The following is a 6,528-nucleotide window of genomic DNA, read 5'->3' on the forward strand; positions in this document are numbered from 1 at the left end:
ACGAAACCCATTTTGGATTTCTGGTAATTTTAAGGTAGATTTTAGATAATTTGGTAGTTCATTGACAATTATTTTTCCAGGATTTACACAGCTGATCTGACTGATAAAGCGGTAGTTATTTGGCTTATTTATCGGGTTTTCCTTCTTTTTGAAACATAAGTAAAGTTGCTTACTTTCAAAAACAGGGATGTATCCAGAGCTTAAATAGTGCGGTTAAGTGTTCATACAATTTTCGAGTGTCTTTTTTGAGTAGGATGGTCTATATGCCATCTGATTTTGGTGCTTTGTTTTTGGTGAAGATTATTGCTTTTATTACTTCTGTCACTGTGATCGATTTTGTGATTTGCCATGCAGCCTGATTTTGACTGGCATCAGTGTTTATTGATGAATGGAATGTATCACCCAGGAATTTAGAAGTGTACATGGTTTTGTTTTATAAAATTATTAACTTTACTGAAAAACTGCCGATTCATGTTTGGTGCATGGTGTATCTTAAAAACTTGAGATGTTCTTGAATATATATATATCTTTTTTTTTTTCCTCAGGTAACGTATGTTGCAGTATTTTGTATTTCAAGAGGCGGGTAGTTACTGTTTGGGTTTCCTGTGTTTGTGAACCGCTTTAAGTATGGTTTGTTTTTAATTTTTCGCAAAGCTACACGAGGGTTATCTGTGCTACCCACCTCTAAATTAGCAGTGGAAGACCAGAGGGAAGGCAGCTAGTCATCACTGCCCTCCGCTCTTTTTACCAACGAATAATAGGATTGACGATTACAGTATAACGCCCCCTTGAATGAAAGGGCGAGCATGTTTGGTAGGACGGTAATACGAAGCCATGACCATGTACCTGGCTATCCCTAAGTTTGAACCATTCATAAGAGGAAAGGGATTCACCCAATCAGAAATATTCGCTAAATAACAGAATTGTGTCACTTTTGTAACTCACTCATAAAAGTGGAAAAGAGGTAAATGGATTCCCCCGTGGCTACCTGACAAAGAAACAAAAAATGAATTTGAGACAAAAATTGTTTATTTCACTAAAAACATATTTTTGTACCTGTGTTACTATGGGAACTAATTTTAGTCGTTTCATATAAACTTATTTTCAATTTTATCTCAGTTTCCTTATAGCCCATTCTTTTACAAATATTCGTTCGATCATTTAACAAAAACAGTACTGTTCAATAATTTATATTTAATACAGATATTCGAGTTAGTATTTTATCTGCCCGTCGCTTGTCTATTACTCCAACTGTAGTTTAAAAATTTACCAAAATCACATATGTATTTAGAGGACGCATACAAAAATGGAGTTTTGGCGGGATTAAGTTATATTTCACTGACGGTGGCACCATTTTGTTATTACACATTCTCGGTTCTTGTTAGCAAGCGATGCGTCTGTCTGGCAGTGATCTGGTTACTTGATGTGTTGCATGTAAGAAGTTTTAATTTGTTCTGGATATTGTCGTCTTTCTATCTGCACTTTATTTATTCTGTTGTTACACTGATTTCCCTGTATGTAAAAGCAGTGTAATGTTGTACATGTGGAGCATTAAATTTGGAAACCCTATTAATCACGTTATGTAAAGACATTTTACAAGTAAATATGTATTTCATCACTACGTGTACGTCAAATGACTGGTTTGTTTAAACACAGTTACACATTGGGTTATATTGTGCAGTGTCCACCACAAGTTTCGAAACCTGATTTTTAGTGTCACAAGTCTATTGACTTACCGCCGAGTCTCTGGGAGGCGCGTCAGAATTTTATTATCCGATATACAAAGTTTCCATTTGTATGAAGAGACTGACAAAGTTCTCAGTCATTGGAGAAATTGAATATGTAAAGGTAATCAGGCCCTCATTCCAGCCAAAGGATCAGTCTTTGATAGCGATGAAGATTTCACTTATCCTATAGTAAGGAAAGCCATTATAATCTTTATAAAAAAAAGAACCAGTTACAAGTCTTGAGAAATCAACCACAAAGCGCCGATAAAACACAGTTTCCGACAGCACGCAAGTTTAAACCTTGTATAAGAGAAAATTTAAGAACGTTTGTAAAAAAAGCAATTGATGATGTTGTTCAAACCGCCAATAATTACAACAAATTAATTCACATCAACACTTCTTCCTTCCACAAGAATCAGTGTACACGTATTACTCTATCTGCATCAGTGTCACGTGCCCTGCACCTACAATACTTTGGCGCATGCTCCATACTACAGCTATTTACTTGTGTCACGACGAAAATATTAAATCAAAAACTTAACAGACACTACTCGAAAAGAATCAGGTTGTGATATTTTATTCAGCGAGTAATGAGACATAGACTTGACGTCGGGTTTTCTGTAATTGTGTTTAAGCTTTGTTTTTGATGGAATTCTTAAAAAAAAAAAAAAAGGTAGAAAATTAAGCTGTGGACAAAGCTGATAAAATCGACGACTTTACGATGCATTAGTGATAAGAATATACTGGAAGTTTTGGGTGCCTACACTAGGGGTCTGATCTTGATTATATGCTGTCCGTATGTCCTTCGGTACAAAGTTAGAAACTGAATCGTTATTCTGTGATACATGTAATGGCGTATTTATCTTCTAAGATAGACGAATCTGAGGATACGAAAGACACAACGGTTGTTTATATTGAAGAACCCGGATGGAAAGAAATGAAATATCGAACTCCAAGACTCAACCGTAAAAGAACGTCAGTAGTTTCCACCAAGGGTCGCCAAACTATGGCCTGCGACTCCACTTTGTCCGGGCCGCCAACAGTTTATTAAAATAATAATATATTTTTAATATTATAAAAATAAAAAAAATAAAACTAAATTGACTAAAAGTCAATCTAGTTTCGATACAACCCACCAACAGTTCATTAAAGTAATAAAATATTATCATTTTTAATTATATAAATATAAAAGAAATAAAACTTGAGCAAAAGCCAATCTAGGTGCGATACACTTTTCTATTTGTTGGAAAACGTCATATTACTTAGTATTGTGTCGATCCCAGTGTTCCTGAAGCAGCGTTTCTTCCCACGCATGCCCCGTGTACCTCATGTGCGTCAATGAATGCTGCTGTTAACAGTGCACAGCTATTCCTAGTTATTATGTCAGGCCAAGGGAAGAAGAGAAAAGACGACTCTGAATGTCGTGTTTTTAAAGAACAGAGTAGTGTTAACTACTTCGTCATTGAATCATGTAACAAAGCGTTGTGCTTAAAATACAACGAGACAATTGCAGTGCAAAAAGAATACAACAGCTGTAGACTTTACTAAACCATACACTCAAACTATTATCAGTTCATGGGAAAGGTACGTTCAGACATATTTGAAACCTTGAAACATAACTTACCGTCACAACAGTTTGTATTTAAGAAGAAAGCCAAGGATGAAGCTACAACAAGAACAAGTTTCCAAGTGTCACATCTGTTGGTCAAACGAGGAAAACCATTTGCCGATAGGGAGCTAAATAAATTATGTACGATTGAAGCAGCCGAAGAAATGTGCTCAGAAAAAGTAGACTTATTTATGACTATCAGCCTTTCGACGAATACATTAGCACGTAGAGTTGAGGACATTGGAAACAACATTCTATCTCAGCTGAAATGCAAGGTCAAAGAGTGAGTGCTTTTCCATAGCGCTTGACGAGTCAACAGATGTGTCCGACACTTCACATATGCTGTTTATTCGTGGAGTCAATATTAATTTTGAAGTGACTGAAGAATTAGCTTCTGTACACAGTATGTATGGAACAACCACAGGTTGGGACATTTTCAAAGAGGTCGAAAAATCACTAAGTCAGTACAACTTAGAATAGAAACGGCTGTAGTGTGTTACAACAGATGGTGGTAAAAATATGTGTGGTGCAAGAAAGGGTTTAGTTGGATATATTCACAAAGTTGTTGAAAGTGTGGGTTGTTCTAAGTTTATAATTCTCCACTGTATTATTAATCAGTAGGCACTGTGTGGAAAATATATGGATCTGTCATATGTCATGGAACCTCCAGTTTTAACAGTGAACTTCATTTGCTCTCATGGACTCAACCACCGTGAATTAGAAGCAACATGTCCTGACCACATTTCTATTCAATGTGGTAAGGTTGTGTCAGTTTAGAACTGAGAGTGAATGGCTTTGGAAATTAGTTTTTCTGTAGATCTGACAATATACCTGAATGAATTCAATTTTAGATTGCAAGGCAAAACTGCGCTTATCTGTGATATGTACATAGAGGTGAAATCATTATAAATTAATTATTTATAAGTCCCAGTTGAGGAGGAGTTGCTTCACACACTTTGTTTGTTGTGAAAAGTTTAAACAAACATTCACACGTAGGTTCACACAAGATATTCACACACTGTTGTGAAAAGTTTAAACAAACATTCCCACGTAGGTTCACACAAGATATTCACACACTGTTGTGAAAAGTTTAAACAAACATTCCCACGTAGGTTCACACAAGATATTCACACACTGTTGTGAAAAGTTTAAACAAACATTCCCACGTAGGTTCACACAAGATATTCACACACTGTTGTGAAAAGTTTAAACAAACATTCCCACGTAGGTTCACACAAGATATTCACACACTGTTGTGAAAAGTTTAAACAAACATTCCCACGTAGGTTCACAAAAGATATTCACACACTGTTTTGAAAAGTTTAAACAAACATTCCCACGTAGGTTCACACAAGATATTCACACACTGTTGTGAAAAGTTTAAACAAACATTCCCACGTAGGTTCACACAAGATATTCACACACTGTTGTGAAAAGTTTAAACAAACATTCCCACGTAGGTTCACACAAGATATTCACACACTGTTGTGAAAAGTTTAAACAAACATTCCCACGTAGGTTCACACAAGATATTCACACACTGTTGTGAAAAGTTTAAACAAACATTCCACGTAGGTTCACACAAGATATTCACACACTGTTGTGAAAAGTTTAAACAAACATTCCACGTAGGTTCACACAAGATATTCACACACTGTTGTGAAAAGTTTAAACAAACATTCCACGTAGGTTCACACAAGATATTCACACACTGTTGTGAAAAGTTTAAACAAACATTCCCACGTAGGTTCACACAAGATATTCGCACACTGTTGTGAAAAGTTTAAACAAACATTCCCACACAGGTTCACACAAGATATTCCTTTATGATCTTAAACTACAGTTCAAGGAGCATTTGTTCGATGTTGATGTGACTGTAACAGAAATAAGAATCTTCCGAAACCCATTTTATTATGTTATTGATGAACTGCCATCTGAAGTTCAAATGAAAGTTACTGGTGTGCAGTCTAACGACACGTTGAAAAACAAATCGAAAGGAAGAAAGTTGATAGAGTTCTATAAATGTTTTCCAAGTAATCAATGTGTTTATTTATAAAACTTTGTTCGTGGATTCATTTCAGTTTCTGTCACTACCTATTTCTGTTATGACATTTTCAAAGATGAAGTACATGAAACCTAGTTACAGATCAACCTTATCTGATGAACATTTGTAATCACTTTTGATGATAGGAAGCAGTAACTCTGAACCTTGATTAATTTTGTCAGAAAAACATAGTGCTAAAAAAAGACGATTGTGCATCTTAAATATTTTCAATATGTGATTTTAAGAGAAATAAATTAGGTGATGTATTCTGACCATGTATGTAGCCTTATTTAACTTTACAACATCTCCGGCCCGTGAGACCTAGAAAGATCTACCTTCTCGCCCTTGTCCACAAACATTTGGAGACCCCTGGTGTTGACAAACATGTACAAACAAACTCCTGTAGAGACACAATCTAAAAAAAATAATAACTGTGATGATAGGGAAGGAAAACAACATAATTTTAATATGCCCAGAGATGAGACACATGGCGATCTTTTTATTATAGCTTGATGAGATATTTGTAAAACAAAAATGAAAATAAATAACGTAAGGTAGGGTACCCTGAATGAGGTGTTAAATTCCACGAAAAATCTCGTATAATTAAGAAACAATTCGAGCTTTTGTTTTTGGAGAGGAGGTCAAGCTACTACGAAACTATAGTATTTCAATCTTGCTGAATATGCAAATCCTTACTGTGTTATATATTTACAGTCATTTTGTATTTTGAGCTAAAGTGTAGCTAGTTGTACCCAAAAATATATACATTTTTTTTCAAATATGGATCGAATTTCCCATATGTAACGATTCTTGTTACCAGTTCCTACAAAAACTGGTTGAATGATTTTTCCCATATCTTCGTGACAAAACAGCTGTAAACACTATTTATCTTTAGGATAAAATCTAACCCCTGTTAATCATACAAAACCAAACCTAAAAACTAACCACATTCTACAGCCAACATCATTTATGGATGGAACATAATGATCATATTGTTAGCATCTTTCAGATTAAATCAGACAGTGGTTAAGCTGTTAACGTTCTTCAGATTACAACAGGCAATGGTTAAGCTGTTAACGTTCTTCAGATTACAGCAGGCAATTGTTAAGCTGTTAACGTTCTTCAGATTACAACAGGCAATGGTTAAG

The sequence above is a fragment of the Tachypleus tridentatus genome, chromosome 6, assembly GCF_004210375.1.
Source record: "Tachypleus tridentatus isolate NWPU-2018 chromosome 6, ASM421037v1, whole genome shotgun sequence".
NCBI classification, from domain to species: domain Eukaryota; kingdom Metazoa; phylum Arthropoda; class Merostomata; order Xiphosura; family Limulidae; genus Tachypleus; species Tachypleus tridentatus.